Raw genomic sequence first — 18,504 nt, forward strand, 5'->3', positions numbered from 1 at the left:
GTGTTCTAAATTAACTGCATATTTCCTTCAACATTTTTTTCAGATTAAACGTGAAAGAGCAACCCTTTGTTGATTAATTATTTTAAATATATAACTGTTCAAGTTTACAATGACGCCCTTTGTCAGGCAGCAGTAGCTCTTGTTAAATAAGGACAGCCATATTCCTACTCATTGGTTTGTCCTTTTCAAAACATGGCCTGTCACTGCAAATGAGTGAGTAAAAATGTGGGTGAAAGTGTCTTCAAAATGTTTTATTGCATTTATGTTGACAAAATGTCATTCCTTTATTTCAACAGCATATGTTGAATACCCACTATGTGATAGTTACTGTGATGGTTACTGGGAATATATAAACCAAGAAGATAGCATCTTCCCTTGCAGAACTCATAGGCTGAGGATAGAAGCTGAAATAGAAGTAGATCTGATCATCTGGGCAATAAACTATAAAAGGTGCTGGGAAAGAAGTATTTTTGTGGTGTTGATTGACTATACTAAAGGCTTTCTCAATCTTCTTTTCCATTATAAAAGTAAATAAAAGGCAAACCTGAATTCAAATTGCAGCCCTGTCACTTGACTAGCTGCAAAACCTTGTGCACGTTCTCCAGATTCCGTGAGCCTATGTTTTCTCTTTGTCTAATAGAGATAATACTAATAATTACCTCACAGAATTTGGGTGAGCTTTATAATTTATACATATAGTATGACAATTCTTTTGTAAACACTCACTAAATGTCGGCTAGGATCGTGCATATTAATACATAATTTGCTTATACAGATTACATGATGTGTGACTGGGTTTTTTTTTTTTTCCTTTTCAGAAACAAGATTTTTCCAATTTAAAAAGTGGCAAATGTTAGAAAAGAAAATGGCTGTATTTCCCCGATGCCCTACAAGTACTTGTAGATCACATCAAACATGCTTTTATGGTTACACATTTTGTATCTGTCCAGCGTGGGATGCATATTATGCTTGCCTTAAACACATTAATTTCATTTGCCACTTAATTGCTGGCTCATACTTTTTTTTTTTTTTGTATTTCCCTTGTAGAGGTCATGCCAAGAAAGGCTGTACACAGAAGAATGTTAACTGCCCTTCCCCCCACATCTCCTTTCTATTCTCTGCTATCTTTCTTGTCAAATTAAAGTCTTAAAATTGGGCTTACTTTAGGACATAAAAAGCCATCACTGAATAAAGAAACAAAAATACTTGACCGTGACTTATGGCAGAAACTTACATGTGCTGTTTTCCTCTCTCTGTCCTTTATGTTGCTGGCTTCAAGCTTTCTCCACTTAATGTTGAAATATTCAGTCATTGGGAAAAAATCAGCCAAACTAGATGGCCATTTATAGATGGAAATTTTTTTAACTGACTGCACTTCTGGAGCTTTTTGACTTCATGATATGTTGTTGCAGACTTATATGTATCTTGCAAATGAGAGATAATATTTGTTTTGGAAAGGAGTGTCAACTTAATCACTTTTTTTTTGGTTAACTGACTATTAAGCTTAAGTTCATTTTTAGTTTATTACTAGCTAAAAGCCCAATAAGTGTTTTTACTTCCTTAGTAAATTCAATAAAGGCATGGATAGCACATTGCATATGTGTAAATTAAGAAATATGTGCCAGTTATTATGGTACCTACTGAGGAAGCTAATAAGATGTTACTTCTTTCTTCCATCTTGGAGAAAGAAGAGTCACAGTATAAACAAACTTACTATAGAAATCTCATGTGTGCTATGATAGAAAAATGAACAGATGATAGGGTAATTACCTATCATTTATTCACTTAAGAAGTATTTCTTGAGCACCTATGAAATGTTAGTTACTATGGAAAGCATTAGGTATTTAACGATGAAATAGACATAGTCTCTGCCTTTATGGAATCTAAAGTTGAGACAGATAAGAAATAGCTGTAAAATTAAAATTGTGATAAATGTGGTGAATGATAATTATCAAATGCTATAAGAAAATTTATCAAAGGGGCGCCTGGGTGGCCCAGTGGGTTAAAGCCTCTGCCTTCGGCTCAGGTCACAATCCCAGGGTCCTGGGATTGAGCCCCGCATTGGGCTCTCTGCTCGGCAGGGAGCCTGCTTCCCTTCCTCTCTCTCTTTGAGTGCCTCTCTGCCTACTTATGATCTCTGTCTATCAAATAAATAAATAAAATCTAAAAAAAAAAGAAAATTTATCAGGGGCTTTAATTTCAGTCTGGTGGGGAGGGAAGTCTTCCTTAAGTGACATTTAAGTTGAAGGTTGAAGGAACTGCAGTAGTGATCATTGCAAAGAAAGTGGGACAAGAATTTATTGCATTAGTATAGTAGTTCTGGGGGTGCCTGGGTGGCTCAATTGGTTAAGTGACTCCCTTCGGCCCAGGTCATGATCCCAGAGTCCTGGGATAGAGTCCCACATTAGGCTCCCTGCTCAGTGGGGAGTCTGCTTCTCCCTCTGACCCTCACCCCTCTCATGTGCTCTCTTACTCTCTCTTTCTCAAATAAATAAATAAAATATTCAAGAAAAAAAAACAGTAACTCTCAAGTAGGCTTGATTTTGCCACCTCTTCCAGGAAACATTTGCGTATTTCTGGAGATATATTTATTGTGTACTAGGTATAGGGGTGGGAGACATCATTCTCGTTCTTAATTGAGTTACTCTAGTAGAGAAAATGTAGGTAAACTTTAGAAATAATGGAAGTGATATAAATAATCATTCTGTGCTAAGGAAGCACAGAAGGGATATCTGTCATATCTGGAAAAGGTCAGAAAAAATTTCCCCACAGATAGGATACTTGAATAGATTTTAAGTTGTGAGTAGGAATTCATCTTTCTGAAACTTCTGGAATCATTGATTGAAGAGAGTTGGAAATGGACTGTAGAAAGTTAGAAATGGACTAGGGAAATGAAGACTTGAGAACATAAGACAAAGGTATGACATTCCATAAACTAGCAAGCAGGTTCATGGAAGTGGTCCCTGGAACAAAAGTAGAAATAGGGATTCAGGCCTGCAGCTTGACCCCCCCCCTTCCCTGTCATCCTTATTCCTGCACACACCATTTGGGCAAGGAATTGTAGGGTACAACATGGTATGGATGGAAGGGAATAGCAGGCTTGGTGTGGGCATGCCTCCCTGGCTGTGCAAAATTCCCCTTCTGTGAGCAGGGGAGTGTCTAGATAAGAGCCAAATCAGGGTCCTCTAATGTGGGATTCAGGGCAGGGGATTTGGTAACCCCAATCCAGAAAATAGAGGTAGAGATCTGGAGTCCAATGAGTAGTTAAGTCAGGCAGGGCACAGAAAACACAAGATCAGGTTTTTGTTTTTTAACACAAGATTAGTTTTAGGTAATGGATGTATTCTGGATTTAGGATAGCTTCAGGATAGTAAAATGAGACAGCCCTAGCACAGACATCTTGTTCCTGAGACTCCAACCTCTGAAACACCTGTCTCACCAGAAGCTTCTTATATTATCTCCTACTAGTGAAGGAACCAATGTAAAAGTATAAGTGCACAAAGGGAATTTCTTCAAATTAATTCAAAATTTTGGATATCTAATGTTCATTCTTTTTTTTCTCTACAGGATTGTAGCTAGAGATTTAGTTGATTTTATTTTGGCCCTTGGGATTAGGCTATGACTAAATTCTGGTATTAGTTTAATTACCTCATTGTAGAACTATGAGATTTTTTTAAAGCAAAGAGATCCTTAGAACTCATATAGTCTGATGGGCTTCAAGATTTTATATCTTATTTTTTAAGCATCAGAAACATTTATTTTTGAGATGACATTGCATAATGGTTAAGAGGGTGGATAGTGGACCCAGCCTGCTGGGTTCAAATTCTGCATCTTTTATTTACTAACTTCAGAACACAGCCAAGTAAGTTACTTTCTCTTTCAGTTTTCTTCTGAAAAATCACAGTCATGTGAGGATCAAGTCAGCTAATGCATAAAATGTACATAGAACACTGCTTGGCACAAAGGATGCATCATTTATTTTTTTATTTTTTTTAAGATTTTATTTACTTATTTGACAGACAGATCACAAGTATGCAGAGAGGCAGACAGAGAGAAAAGGGGAAGCAGGCTCCCTGCTGAGCAGAGATCCACCCAGGAACCTGGGATCATGACCTGAGCCGAAGGCAGAGGCTTTACCCACTGAGCCACCCAGGCGCCCCAAGAATGCATCATTTAAATACTTAGTACTTTTCCAAAAAGTAATCTTTTATAGAATCTAAACTTTTATAGCAGGCAAAAGAAGATCTGCCCTGGTTGAAGGGGAAAGGGTGGCAGAAGTAAAATTGGTGGCTGGCCACACCCCACCCTGATTCATTCTTTCTTTGCCCCATAAAGGCAGCCTGGAAACACTTGGAAAACCTGAAAATGTTTGGAAAACCACTGATCTGAACCAGTCATCTCTTTTTGCAAATGAGAAAATTGCGTTAGGGTGTGAACTCACTTAATCCTCACAAAAGTTTCCATGCTTTTGAGGTTCAATAACTTGCTTAAGGTCAGGCTGCTAGTAAACTGCATGGATGAAATTTGAAGCCATATAGGAAAGCTAGTCAAACAATATGGATATGTTGGCTGTCATCTCTACCAACTGCAAAGACTGTGGCACCTTTCCCAAAGAGGACTTTGTCAGCCATAAATTAGATATCTGATTTTGGAGTCATCTCTTAACTTCATTTAATCTCAGTTAAGTTAGAACATAGTGAATTAGAATATAGTAAATTTTCTATCAATATTAGCTATTTTTTCTTCCCAAAGATTTTCACAGTCACCTTCTACTGTGTTTTCTTTTTTACATAATAGTCTTAGCAACTAACTATGTTAACATACTACCTTAAAATTTTCTTAATTAAATTTGTGCCACTTTTGGAAAATGTGTTTGGGGGAACAACCATTATCTCTGCTTCTGTTTTTTGTTGGCAAAGCCGTAACATTTGTCTTCTGCTCATAAAAACACTTGGTGCTGTTGAGTAGGGGTGTGGGAGTTATATTATGATTGATTTTATGGATCTGTCCATTGGATTGCAATTTTTTATATTTTAATAATATTACTCTTCATGTACATAATGAACTAAATGTTCATTTCACATTATTATTATTATTTTGTCTTTAAAGGAGATGAGACATCTTGTTGCTTCCTTTGATTTGATGTTGTTAGATATTTGACTGTGTGGGCCACTATAGTGTAGGGGTTGAGCTTGCTCCTGCAGGAAGGCAAACAATGTTTTGGTGACTTGGATTGGGCTCTTTCCAGTATAAAGTGTCTTCAGTTAAAATCGAATACATTAAATTTCTCTGCTGCATCCAATTACTCCAGTAATTGAAAAGGACAACATTCTAGTTTAATTATGTGTTCTCATTTCTGCATTTCTTTTAATTTATGGAACTATAAAAAGTAAAGCAATGCAAAAAAACAACCATTTGAGGAGGCATTTGGTAATGTTCCTCTTTGACCCTGTCCATTTGAGATTTCCAGATTTTCTGTGATTTTGGTCTGTCTCCCTAAGCATGGTTTGTTAGCTTCACTGGTTATTTTCAACAGCGCACTAAATGTCCCCTGGAACCCTGTTTTCTGGCTGACATTTGATACTGTTTCTGCTATCACCCTTAAGATTCTGTACTTCTCCAGCTATCGGGCTCTGTAGTAATGTACCTGTGTTGCTTACATCAGAATCGTTTAGAAATTACAAGGAAACATGAATGAGGATGTGATTGCATCAGTATTTCTGATGAGCACTTTACTTCCAATAGTTAATAAATAATAATAATAATCATAATCATAAAAAGGAGGGGGAAGACTGAGGTGGGGGGAAGAGGAAGACACCATCAAGAAAGTGAAATGACACCCCATAAAATGGGAGAAAATACTTGTAAACTATGTATCTCATAAGGGACTTGTATCCGTAATATATAAGGAACTCTTGGAAGTTCATAATATAAAAGTAAATTACTCCAATTAAAAAAAAATGGTGGACATCGGCAAGATTGTGGAATAGAAGGTATCAATACTCATGTGCTGTCCCCCTCAGCAGTAATACTGTGTTAGCCATTCGTAGACATAAATACCTTTCTTAGAGCTTTGAACTCCCAGTAGGAGACTGTGAAACCCCAGTGGAGCCCAGGACTGAGGAGGGCCATTTTGAGAAGTTAGGCCTCTGCCCAGGTGGCAAATTTCCCAACCATGGTCCCCAGAAACAGCTTTGTCTCCTTATAGACTCAGCAACAGCCCTATTTGGATTTAGTCCTGCCACCAGCATCATCTGCCTAAGAACCTGGCCAGAGTCATGCCTGTCCGTGCCCCAGATAACAGGCCTGTTGAGCTCAGCCCTTGCTGTGGACCACGAAGTGGCTGTGACCAGTCTTCAGCCCCTCTTAGCGTCCAGTCCTCCGGCCCAGGAGTTGGGCAGGAGATGTGCCTGACTGTGTCCCTGAGATAGTCCTTCCAACCTTGGTCCTACTGCACATACTGAAATCATCCTGTCACTCAGTCAACCCCTCTCAACCATGGATAGGCAGCACTCCTGCCTACCCATGGGACTACGTGGGACATAAACTCATCCATGTCTCTGAAGCAATGTCTGTCCAACTGCCGATCCTCAACTGGCCCTGTGACTCAGCTCAAGCCCTTCCTAATCATGGGCCAGGAACACCCCTGCCTATCCAGGAACATGCTGAGAAACCTGCCTGTCCATGCCTCTGGAGACCACCAAACTTGGTTCGGCTATGGACCTTGAAGCAACTATAACCTGGCTCTAGCCCTTTGCAGTTGTGGCCAAGGAATGGTTTTCTTTCCCAGGGACCTGGAGGGAGCTTTGCCTGTCTGTGTCTCCTGAGGCAGGACTACTGATATCAGTCCAACTGCAGATCCTTAAGCAACCTTGTGACCCAACTTCTCCCCATGCATTCACACTCTGTGGGCAGTCCCATCCACTCAGGAACCTGATGCAAAGCATTCCTGTCTGTGCCCCTGGAGACCAGCCTGTAATCCGAGGTCCCAACTGTGGACCATGAAGTAACCCCGTTCCTGGGATCCAGCCCCTCTTGACTGTGGTCCAGGGCCAATCCCACCTGCCCAGGGATCTTCCCCAACTTCCTGACCTTTTGGGAGTTTTCCCAGGGACCTGGAGGGAGCCACAACTATCTGCATACCTAGTAACAGGCCCACTGTCTGCAGACACTGAAGAGAACTCTTGTCACATTGCCAGCCCTACTGGCCAAGGTCCTGGAGGCAGTCCCATCCACCTAGGGATCAGGCAGAATCCACCCCCACCCGAGACCTGGGTGACAGGCCTCCCACCCACATACTCTACTGTGGACCCAAAAGCTGTCACACAGTCTAACTCTTAATACCTTACCCTCAATCTCAGAGACAATACCATTAGACTAGGGACTCTTTAGGACATGGATATTACCAGCTGTAACCACTCTTTAGAGACTGGAAGAGTTATTTGCTCCTTCAAGCACACCAACACCAATGCAGAGCTACACAGAGCAAGAACCAGGCAAACGTGACACCACCAAAGGAAATTAATAAAGATTCACTAACCAACCCCAAAGAAATGGGGATCTGTGAATTCAGATAATCCCCCTAAAGAAATTATGAGATGCAAGAGAATACAGATTAGCAACTAAAAAAAAAATCAGGAAAACTATGAATTAACAAAATTAACAAAAAATTAACAACAACAACAAAAAAAACCAGGAACCATCAAAAAGCAGAACAAAAATCCTGGAACTGAAGAATACAGTGACAGAACAGAAAAATTCAATAGTTTCAGCAGCAGACTTGAAGGAAGAATCACCAAACTCCAAAAGAGGTCACTTGAAACTAGCCAGTTAGAGGAGCAAAAAGGAAAATGAATGAAAATCCACACTTAATGGGGAGCCTGGGTGGCTCAGGCATTTAAGCAACTGCATTCATCTCATGTCATGACCCCAGGGTCTTGGGATCCAGCCTGGAGTCAGGTTCCTTGAACCTGCTTCTCTCTCTGCCTCTGTTGCTCCTTCTGCTTCTGCTGTCTCTCTCTCTCTCTCAAATAAATAAACAAAAACTTCAAAAAAATAAAGAAAAAGAAAATCCAGACTTATATGGTCAACTAAATTTTACAAAGATATCTTGAGGAAAGAACAGTCTCTTTAGTAAATGGTGATGGGAATACTGGATATCCACATGCGAAAGAATGAATTTGGTCCCTTATCTTACACGATACACAAAAATTAATGTGAAATAGATTAAAGACTTAAATGTAAAACCTGAAACCATAAAACTTCTTGAAGAAACATAGGGAGAAAGCTTCTTGATACTGGTCTTGGCAATGAGTTTTTTGAATGTATAGATAATGCTTTTGGGTATGATGCCAAAAGCACAGGCAACAAAAACAAAAATAAACATGTGGGCCTGCATCAAAACTAAGAAGCTTTTTACAGCAAAGGTAACAATTGACAAAATTCAAAGGCAACCCAGGGAATGGGAGAAAATATCTGCAAATTGTATATCTGATGAGGGATTAATATCCAAAATAGCAAGCATTTCCTACAATTAAATAACAAAAAATCCCCCAAATAACCTAATTTTTAAAATGGGCAAAGGACCTGAATGAACATTTTTCCAAGACACTCAAATGGCCAATAGTGTGAAAAGGTGTTCAATATCAGTAATCATCAGGGAAATGCAAATCAAAACCACAGGGAGATAATCACTTCACACCTGTTAAGATGGCTATTATTAAATAGACAAGAGATACCAATTATTAACAAGAATGTGGAGAAAAGTGGTAGGAATGTAAATTGGTATAGCCATTATGTAAAACACTATGGAATTTTCTCAAGAAATTTAAGATAAAACTATAATACGATCCAGCAATTCCACTTCTGGATATTTATCTAAAGAAAATGAAAGCACAAATTGAAAAAAACATATGCATCCTCATGTTCATTGTAACATTATTTACAGTTCCTAAGACAGGAATAAACGTGGGTGACCAAAGGATGACTGGATAAAGAAAACATGGTATATGTGTATATATAATGGAATATTTTTTGACCATAAAAAAGGATGCAATCTTGTCATTTGCAACAACATGGATGTACTTGGAGGGCATTATGTTAAATGAAGTAAGTTAGACAAAGGAAGATACCTCCTCTGGACGTCACTTACATGAGATGGAGGTGAAGGATAGGGGGTGGGCAAAATGGGTGAAGGGGTCAAAAGGCACATACTTCCAGTTATAAAAGTAATCATTATTACTGCAGTTAATAACACTGTATTGCATATTTGAAAGTTGTAAGAGAATAAATTATAAAAGTTCTCATCATAAGAAAATAAACTTTCATAACCATATATGGTGATGGATGTTAACCAGACTTGTTGTGGTGACCATTTTGCAATATATACAGATAGTGAATCATGTTGCACATCTGAAACTAATATGTTGGATGTCAATTATGACAATAAAAATGCATAATAAAATCTAAGTAGATATTTTCCTTCATAATTTAAAAAAAGGTGCTTTCATTTACTTTCATATTCAGTTATGAATATTTAAAAAATGATTTTATTCTACACACATATCTTGGACACCAATGCTTTCTGTTATGATATGGAATTGTGGGTAGGAAGATACACTGGAGTTTTGATTTCCCTTTGTGATGGAAAAAAAAAATAAAAACAACCCCCCCAAAATATGTCCAATTTACTCTAGTATTCATAGCTGCATTATTTGTAATAACAAAAAATAGAAATTCACAAATGAACATTTGTGGAATGGATAAACAAAATGTAAAATATCATTACAAGGGAAGATTATTCATCCATAAAAAAGGACGGAGTTCTCATTCCTGCTACAACATAGATATACCTTGAAAACATGATACCAAGTGAAAAAGCCATACACAAAAGGCTGCCTACTGTATGATTCCATTTATAGTAAATGTCCTGAATGGCCCAATCCATAGAGCTAGAAAGTAGATTTGTAATTGCCACTGCGGGGAGAGGAGAACTGGAAGTAACTGTTAATGACTACGGGGTTTCTTTTTGCAGCACTGGAAATATTTTGGATTTAGAAAGTGGTGATGGTTTTACAATTTTGTGGTTATACTAAAAACTGAATTATACACTGAATTATACACTTGAAAAGGGTGAATTATACACTTGAAAAGGGTGAATTCTACACTATGTGAGTTAGATCCAATAAGGCTATTACTTTTTTAAGGAGAATAATAGCCAACACCAGGCACTTATATTCTAGGCATTAAGCTAAGTACTTTTCTAGCCATGGTCATATTTAATGGTAACAATAGCTGTATATGCATAGGTGCTGTATTATTTCCTCCATTTTACAGATGTGAAAATTGAAGCTTAATAACATTACTTAAGTTACTTTGTAATTTGCCCAAGGTCCCAAAGCCTAAAAACCCAAAACTGGAATTTAGAAACTGTATAACCATTCTGTACTCTTTGAGTAATACATGTTCTTCCTGCCCATATACATACATACATATATACATACATATATATATATTTTTGAGAGAGAGAGACAGAGAGAATAACAGTGGTGGGGGGTAGAGGGAGAGGGAGAGAAACTCAAGCAGACTACGTTCAGTGATGAACCCAGCACAGGGCTCAATCTAAAAACCCTGAGATCACTACCTGGGCCAAAATGAGGAGTTGCTGCTCAACTGAATGAGCAAGCCAGGCACGCCCTGCCTACATTTTTAATATTAGCTTTAAGATATTGTTAACATGCCATGTAATTTCCCAGTGTAAATGGACCACCCATTCAGATTTTTTTTAGTATATTTGCAGATATATGCAACCATCACAATAGTCAATTTTAGGACTTTCTTATTATAAACAACCCTTCTTTCCCAGCCCTAGGCAACCACTAGTCTGTCACTGTGGTGATAGATTGATAATGACACCTATAGCCATTTGCATCATTGTGTTAGCTATTAAAATTGTGTGAGTCAATTATGAGAATTATGAGATGGTAGGATTCCTTTAAACAGTGGCTTGGACCATCAAAAGAAATGAAATCTTGCCATTTGCGACAACGCGGATGGAACTAGAGCGTATTATGCTCAGCGAAATAAGTCAAGCGGAGAAAGACAACTATCATATGATCTCCCTGATATGAGGAAGTGGTGATGCAACATGGGGGCTTAAGTGGGTAGGAGAAGAATAAATGAGACAAGATGGGATTGGGAGGGAGACAAACCATAAATGACTCTTAATCTCACAAAACAAACTGAGGGTTGCTGGGGGGAGGGGGGTTGGGAGAAGGGGGTGGGGTTATGGACATTGGGGAGGGTATGTGCTTTGGTGAGTGCTGTGAAGTGTGTAAACCTGGCGATTCACAGACCTGTATCCCTGGGGATAAAAATATATATTTATAAAAAATTTAAAAAATTATTAAAAAAAAAGTGGCTTGGAAACCTCCACTGTTAGGAGAGAGAATAACTGAATATGATACTTCTAAAGGCAAAGGAGAGACATTACAGGTGTTGATTTGCGTTTCTGGAGTTCTGTGCATTGTTTTAATGAGGAAGTGGGTCTGCTCAATAAATAAATAAGTAAAATAAATAAGACAAAGAAGAAAAAAATCTTGATTGATAAAAATATATTTTGCTTCTGAGAGAGAATGCAGAAATTGTCAGGAACTTTCTTTGCCTTTGAAATTGGCACCATGCCCTCTAGCTAAATGGTTTTGCTAAGTGGCTTTGCTAGAAACCTTTCCTACCCTCCATGTCCCGAAGCTACTGCTTTTCTTCCTGACCCTCTTGACTTCAGTTTGAGTATATGTCTTCCAGTTAACAAGTAATTTGGGGGAGTGTCAAAAGGTAACTAGCATCCCCTGGGTTACAATTAACCTAAAAATTAAAAGGTGCAGTTTAAAATCCTCATTAAGTATAACAAAAACATAAAAGGGAATTTCTGAGTTGGAGTTGGATTTAGAAAGTCACCCTTGAATTAATGAAACTGACTGTACTTGACCATGTACCAGGCTAAGCATTTGAGACAGGATATATATTTGAGAAAGGATATATAGTAAGTTCAGTGGCGATTAGTGGTTTAATCAAAATGAGTTGAAAAAAATATTTCTAGGAGGTTTTTTCAGTGATCCTACCCACACACAGTGTAAATGTTAATGCCCTTCAGTTTTAATTGCCACTAATTCCTAAAATATGTGAGTGTTGTATTATTTGAATTAAAAATTAGTGTTTTCCTATTTAACCTGGCTGGATATTTGGCAACATCATGTTTCCCTAAGAAATTTTGTTGATATATTTTTAAAGGTAGCATAATAAAAACAGCTGGGGTCTCTAAAAATGATTGATAGTGAATTCTTATGGCTTAGTAATAAATTCTATCTAATATGTATTATTCATAGTGGATGCCTATATCTTGTTAACTCTAAGCTAAGAGTGGGAAACAACATTATGGTTCTTACTATATAAACCTCAAGTACCCTTTTTGTGCTTAATAAACTCAAAGTGTAATGAATGCTTAAAATATTTAGTAGTTCAGATATGCCAATGTTGATTTTTAAATACTTCTAAAAATTGATTCTAAAAGCAATGAGGTTCTGGGTGGCTCAGTTGGTTCAGTGCCCAACTCTCAGTTTCAGCTCAGTTCACGATCATGGGTCATTACAATGGAGCCCTGCATTGGGTTCCACACTCTGCGTGGAGTCTGCTGGAAATTCTCTCCCTATCTCTCTGCCTCTCCCCCTGCTTGTACACTCTATCTCTAAAATAAAGAAATAAAATCTTTTTTTTTTAAAAGATTTATTTATTTATTTATTTGACAGAGAGAGAGAACAAGTAGGCAGAGAGGCAGGCAGAGAGAGAGAGAGGAGGAAGCAGGCTCCCTGCTGAGCAGACAGCCTGATGCGGGACTCGATCCCAGGACCCTGAGATCATGACCTGAGCTGAAGGCAGTGGCTTAACCCACTGAGCCACCCAGGCGCCCAATAAAATCTTTTTTAAAAGCAAAATGGTTTGTACTCTAAAATAGCATTTAGAATTCTATTTTATAGAAATCAGTTTGTGATCTCTAGAAGCAGAAGTGTATAAATATTACAATCCTCTGCTGAACAGAAAACACTGGGGAAGGATTAAAAAACACTGCTTGGGGCGCCTGGTTGGCTCAGTGCGTTAAAGCCTCTGCCTTTGGCTCAGGTCATGATCCCAGGTCCTGGGATTGAGCCCTGCATCAGGCTCTCTGCTCAGCAGGAAGCCTGCTTCCCCCCCCATCTCTACCTGCCTCTGCCTACTTGTGATCTCTCTCTCTGTCAAATAAATAAATAAAATCTTTTAAAAAAAAACCACTGCTTTTTTGGAATATTCAAAACTGAATTGTTCCTGCTGATGTGCATGCCCTTTCTTCATATATTTCTATTAAATGATGCTTCAGTAGTAATAAGCCTCATTTACTTATTTAAATGTATTCCTCTTACTCCATTCTTTAATTTGAACACACACACACATGTGCATGTACTTACGAGTGAGCAAATATGCTGTGGGTTCCATCGTTTTCAACTTCTCAAGTTGCTTTGCTTTTAGGGAAGTTCATTTGGGAACACAGAAAGATTTAGAGGTGAAATGAAGATGACCCTACTGACCCAAAGTCAGCGGGACAGGTCTCTTGAGTTTAGAATGCATATGGCCTTGCCACTTTCTTTGTAATCAGTAAAATACATTTCTGCAGCAGTTGTTTGGGGTTAAGCTTTCCTCTGTATCTATGACACAGAGAAAAGATGAGGGGCCCATTTGAAGATGAACCCCCCTTTGTCTCATTAGTGCTGGGCATTAACCAACAGATATGGATTTATAAAGAAGAGAACAAGTAACAAGGAACAACTAGGAATTTTATGGCTGACAGAGAGATAGTGTAGGTATCTAGGACATTTTCTTCTTCATTAGGAATGTCTCTGAAGGCTCACACACTTGAGTTCTTTGGAGAGCCATTTAAGATTTCTCACGTGTAAGGTTGCTACTAGATTCAAACAGACTGTGGGTTTCTTGACTGAGGTCAAAGAAAGGTTTTTAGTTGGTGTGAGTGCATGAGCAAGCTTGACTCTTTTTAAAATACATGCTGTGTACAGATAAAAATAATACCTAAAAAGTATAGTGCTTTGTACTTATATCCTTCATCTTCAATACATCTGTAAAAAGTGAACAGATTTGGTTACTTAGTAGACCTCTTCTCAGTTTAGTTCATATCACCAGAAACGGCAATATTTAGAATTTGCATTTTCTGTTTTTAGTACTACTCTTTCAATATTTTGTTTTTTCCAAAGTACCTCCAAATCAGGAGTGCAATGTAGGAGTTGGTTGCTCTGCTTCTTCAAGAGGGGAAAAAAATTCTTCAAGATAAAAAAATTTCTAGTGTTTGTAAGTGAAAATGGTCTATTAATGAATATACAGGGGGTCTTTTAATTAAAATTAAATTGAAATCAATAGGTGAAACTGGCTTTAGCTGAATGAGCCATTGATGTGCTTTAAACTCTTCCAATAAACAAATACTTTTTTGGGGGAGAAAGAAATTTCTTCTGCCCTTCAGAGTCCTTGTAGCTGGACTAAATCAAATTGACATGAGATAGATTAGGATAAACTCAAATTTGGTTTTGTATGTAAGGGAATATACATAGGTATGAAATTCCATAGACATTCAGGCAACATGAAGTTTATGACATCCTGAGCTAAGGAAAGGGGTAGGGGTCAGACCATCCAAAGGGGAGGAAGACCTTTAACAGTAGAGTGAGAGGAGATGTTTGCAAAACAAAAGGTTACACTGTTATGCGGTTAAGTTTTTTAGGTAATGAAGAATCTGTTAATATTTCTTTTAATGGTATGGGCTCTTCTTTCCAATGTAAATTTAGGCACTTGAAGAGGAATCAAATATTTTCCTGAATCTGCTGGATTTTGATTGCTTTTAACTCAAAATAGTTTTCATGCCAAAGTGGCCCATCTTGAGGCAGCTTACCTTTGGCTCCTACAATTTGATGGTAGAATATCTGGAGCTGGCTGGTGATAATTTACTGTCTTGCCTGTTGGGAAATGACTATTTCCTATTTGCACTGAATTCACAGTGATGGTCAGAATTTCTATTGACAGGCTCGTGCTCATGAACTCAGTAAACTGGTTTTCTGTCCCATACTTTATTTGATTAGTTTATGCAGGTCATTTTCATGATTACTAACTGGCATAATGATTAAGAAATGTGGCTTTTCTGAATCCTGAATGTAGATTTCATAATGTCCCTGGCATTTAATATTGATCAGCTTAAAGCCACAAGTGGTAAGGCATCCAGGAGGAAATGAAAAAGGAAGAACAGACTCGGTTCCAACTTTCTCCATGGATATATACATAGGAATGGAATGTCTTAATATAGCTAGTTTACTTAAAACCAGCAACTAAACAAAAATTCTCCATAGCTTTGGGATTAAGTTAAATATCATAACTTTTAGGTATTTTTCAGAAAGAAATTATTATTATATCATTAAGAAATAAATCACTTATAGAATACTAACACTAGTGTTAATATAATAAAAAAATCATCATATATTTTAACAAATTTGAAATTATTCACCAAGTTACAAGATTGGGTAGTATGCTTAAGCTCCCACTCCCCAGATGTGTGTGTTTTTTTTCCATCTAATAGAGAAGAATATCCTTATATAAGGACTTGGATTTAATGGAAAGATGTGAATATTTTTTAGGCTGATAATACACCACAACCTAGAATTTATATGGTCTCCTTGGTGGTTAGTGATGAAAACTTAGGCTAAAGAGATGTATTTTTGTTTTAATATAGGTTTATTGAGGAAGGTATGATTTTATAGGTTTTATGTTTTTTATTTTTTTTTTGATTCTGTAATTTTTAACTCTGTAATTTGATAGGTACCTATTCATCTTTAAAGATGAAGGTCAAATTAACCTGTTCCTAAGCTTTCTACCCAAATGTGATTTCTTACCTGTAATACCCTAATTTGTAGAATGTGCTGGCCAATGTGTTATTTAACTCTATGTCTGAATCTCACATTTGGCAACTCTCCTCCCTCCAGATGTTTCAAGTATCAGCTTCTAGTCAAAGTTTTGAACTTTGTAACTTAGTGATAGCCTCTTGTAATTGTTCAATCACATTTCTTTTAACAGTCCCACTTGATAAATAGAATAAAAGAAGAGGATTTCCTAGCAATGCCCTCTCCGATGTATCTCTGTATTTTTCTTTTCTTTTTTCCCCAAACAACTCCCACCTATCCCACTATGGTGCCTGAAATTCCTTCTTTAGAGTTAAGGCATTATTGCCCTAAGAGTCCCAGACTAACTTGCAATTACATGTAGTGACATATTTTGATTGATTAGTTTATCCAGGTCATTTTCAGATTTATTATTTGGGAGCAGAGTCCTAAAGGGAAGGAAGTTTAAGTTGTAGCTTGGCTCAGGGGTGAGAAGAACAAGTCTGAAGATAATACTATTGTCCATTCTGCTCTTCAGTCAGAAGACTGTGTAAAATTACCGGTATTACCTAATAAGATCAACAAGGGGTGAGATACAGAAATAGGAAAAGAGGACTTAGAAGGAAAAGTAGATCTACATTATCTTCTTTATCCAAGCCTGTTTCAAAAATCTAAAGGTAACTCAGCTCGTTACTGGCATTCACTTAAAGGTGTATTGCTGGTTTTAAACTTAAACCATGTCTAATTCCGTGATGAAGAGAAATTAATGAACAACCTCAGCTTTCAAGTATTTTTTTCTCTAAGAGCACTGAAGTCATACTTAAAGCTGTTGAACAGAAAGTGCCCATTAATTGAAGTATGGGATATGTCCAGATATAAGAGGTTTTTTATCTTATGAAAAGTGCAATGAATAATATAATCTTCAGAAGTCATTAAAGACACACATTCTACTTGACCTGCTATATTTATGTAGGCTTTGCCAGCATTTACCCATGTGGTTATATCCTCTTCAGCTTTTTTCTTGTACTTTGCCTCCTTTTTATCCTCCTTACTATTCATACATGCTTCCTTTGGCTCTTCTGGACATTGCCAAGCTAAAGGAATATATAATCCCGTAAGTGGTACCACTGAGTGGTACCATTTGACGGATGTCACAAGATCTCCTTGCTAAAGAGGATCTTCTGCTGTGTCCTGCACTGGTGCCTGAAATTTCTAATGTTTGGTTATGGTTTGTGGCGAAAGCATAGCTCCCTCCGTCCCCCCCCAAAAAAAAAAACCCACAAAAAACTCCATAAGGGTAGTGTATATGTCCCAAACATGTACATTCACATTTATTCCTTAGAAGGCAGAGAGAAGATAAAATGTCCCATTTACTTAGGACTTCGTAGCCTAGCATGTTAGACTCAGGAAGGATCTTTGAGGTCATCTCCAGTTTTTAATTAAAGTTGGGGTTTTTTTTTAAAGATTTTTATCTATTTACTTGACAGACAGAGATCACAAGCAGGCATAGAGGTAGGTGGAGAGCAGGGGGAAGCAGGCTCCCCACCTAGCAGAGAGCCCGATGTGGGGCTCGATCCCAGGACCCTGGAATCATGACCCGAGCCAAAGGCAGAGGCCCCAACCCACTGAGCCACCCAGGTGCCCCAATTAAAGTTGGATTTTTTTTGGTCTCCTTTATGTTTTGTTTTAGAATCTTTTCATTAAATGAGATTTGATACAAAAGTTCAATGAGTAAAATAGATGAATGAGAGAATATTAGGGCTCACCTCCTCTGTTCATTATCCATTATGTAAACTTAGTGGTTCTATGGATTTTAAAATGAACTCAGTCCCAGAGACGTTTTGTGGAGACAGAGTTACTAGAAGCCAAATCTTCTGATTCTTAATCTAAGGCTCTTTCCATCCATTGAACTAGTCCCAGTAATTACTTTATTCTTTAAATCACCCAAATTTCTTCTGCTCCATGGAAACATTCTTAATTAACATGCTACATAATAATATTGCAGGAGTATATTGCAGTGGTACTAAAGAGTGAAATGACAGCTATAGGGAAAATAATCCTAAGGGGGAGGAAGAAGGATGATTCTGAAACAAATATTACTGGCAGGGTCTATAGTGTCTAAGAGAATCTCTGAAATACATAGCTGACTATGGAGATTGGACAAGGGTATTGTATTATTGGTAATTTTATTCCTTTAATGACTCCCCAGGTGACTTTAAGGCAATATCCAAGTGAAGTGGCCTTTAATAGGAAGGGGAATGAACTGTAGGTCCAATTCTCCTAACTCCAGAAGATTACTTTCTAAAAACAAATAGGACAAGGGGCGTTAGAGAGGAGTAGGGAATTTGGGTAAATTGGAAGGGGAGGTGAACCATGAGAGACTATGGACTCTGAAAAACAGTCTGAGGGGTTTGAAGTGGCGGGGGGGGTGGGCGGTTGGGGTACCAGGTGGTGGGTATTATAGAGGGCACGGCTTGCATGGAGCACTGGGTGTGGTGAAAAAATAATGAATACTGTTTTTCTGAAAATAAATAAATTGGGAAAAAAA

At 37.9% G+C, this 18,504-nt stretch overlaps 1 protein-coding gene across 1 annotated transcript in view; it reads left to right on the plus strand.

The window, feature by feature from the left end:
* Positions 1-18,504, plus strand: part of TENM1 (teneurin transmembrane protein 1) — a 792,472-nt gene that overhangs the window by 137,285 nt on the left and 636,683 nt on the right. The window lies entirely within an intron of this gene.

The sequence above is a fragment of the Neovison vison genome, chromosome X, assembly GCF_020171115.1.
Source record: "Neovison vison isolate M4711 chromosome X, ASM_NN_V1, whole genome shotgun sequence".
NCBI classification, from domain to species: domain Eukaryota; kingdom Metazoa; phylum Chordata; class Mammalia; order Carnivora; family Mustelidae; genus Neogale; species Neogale vison.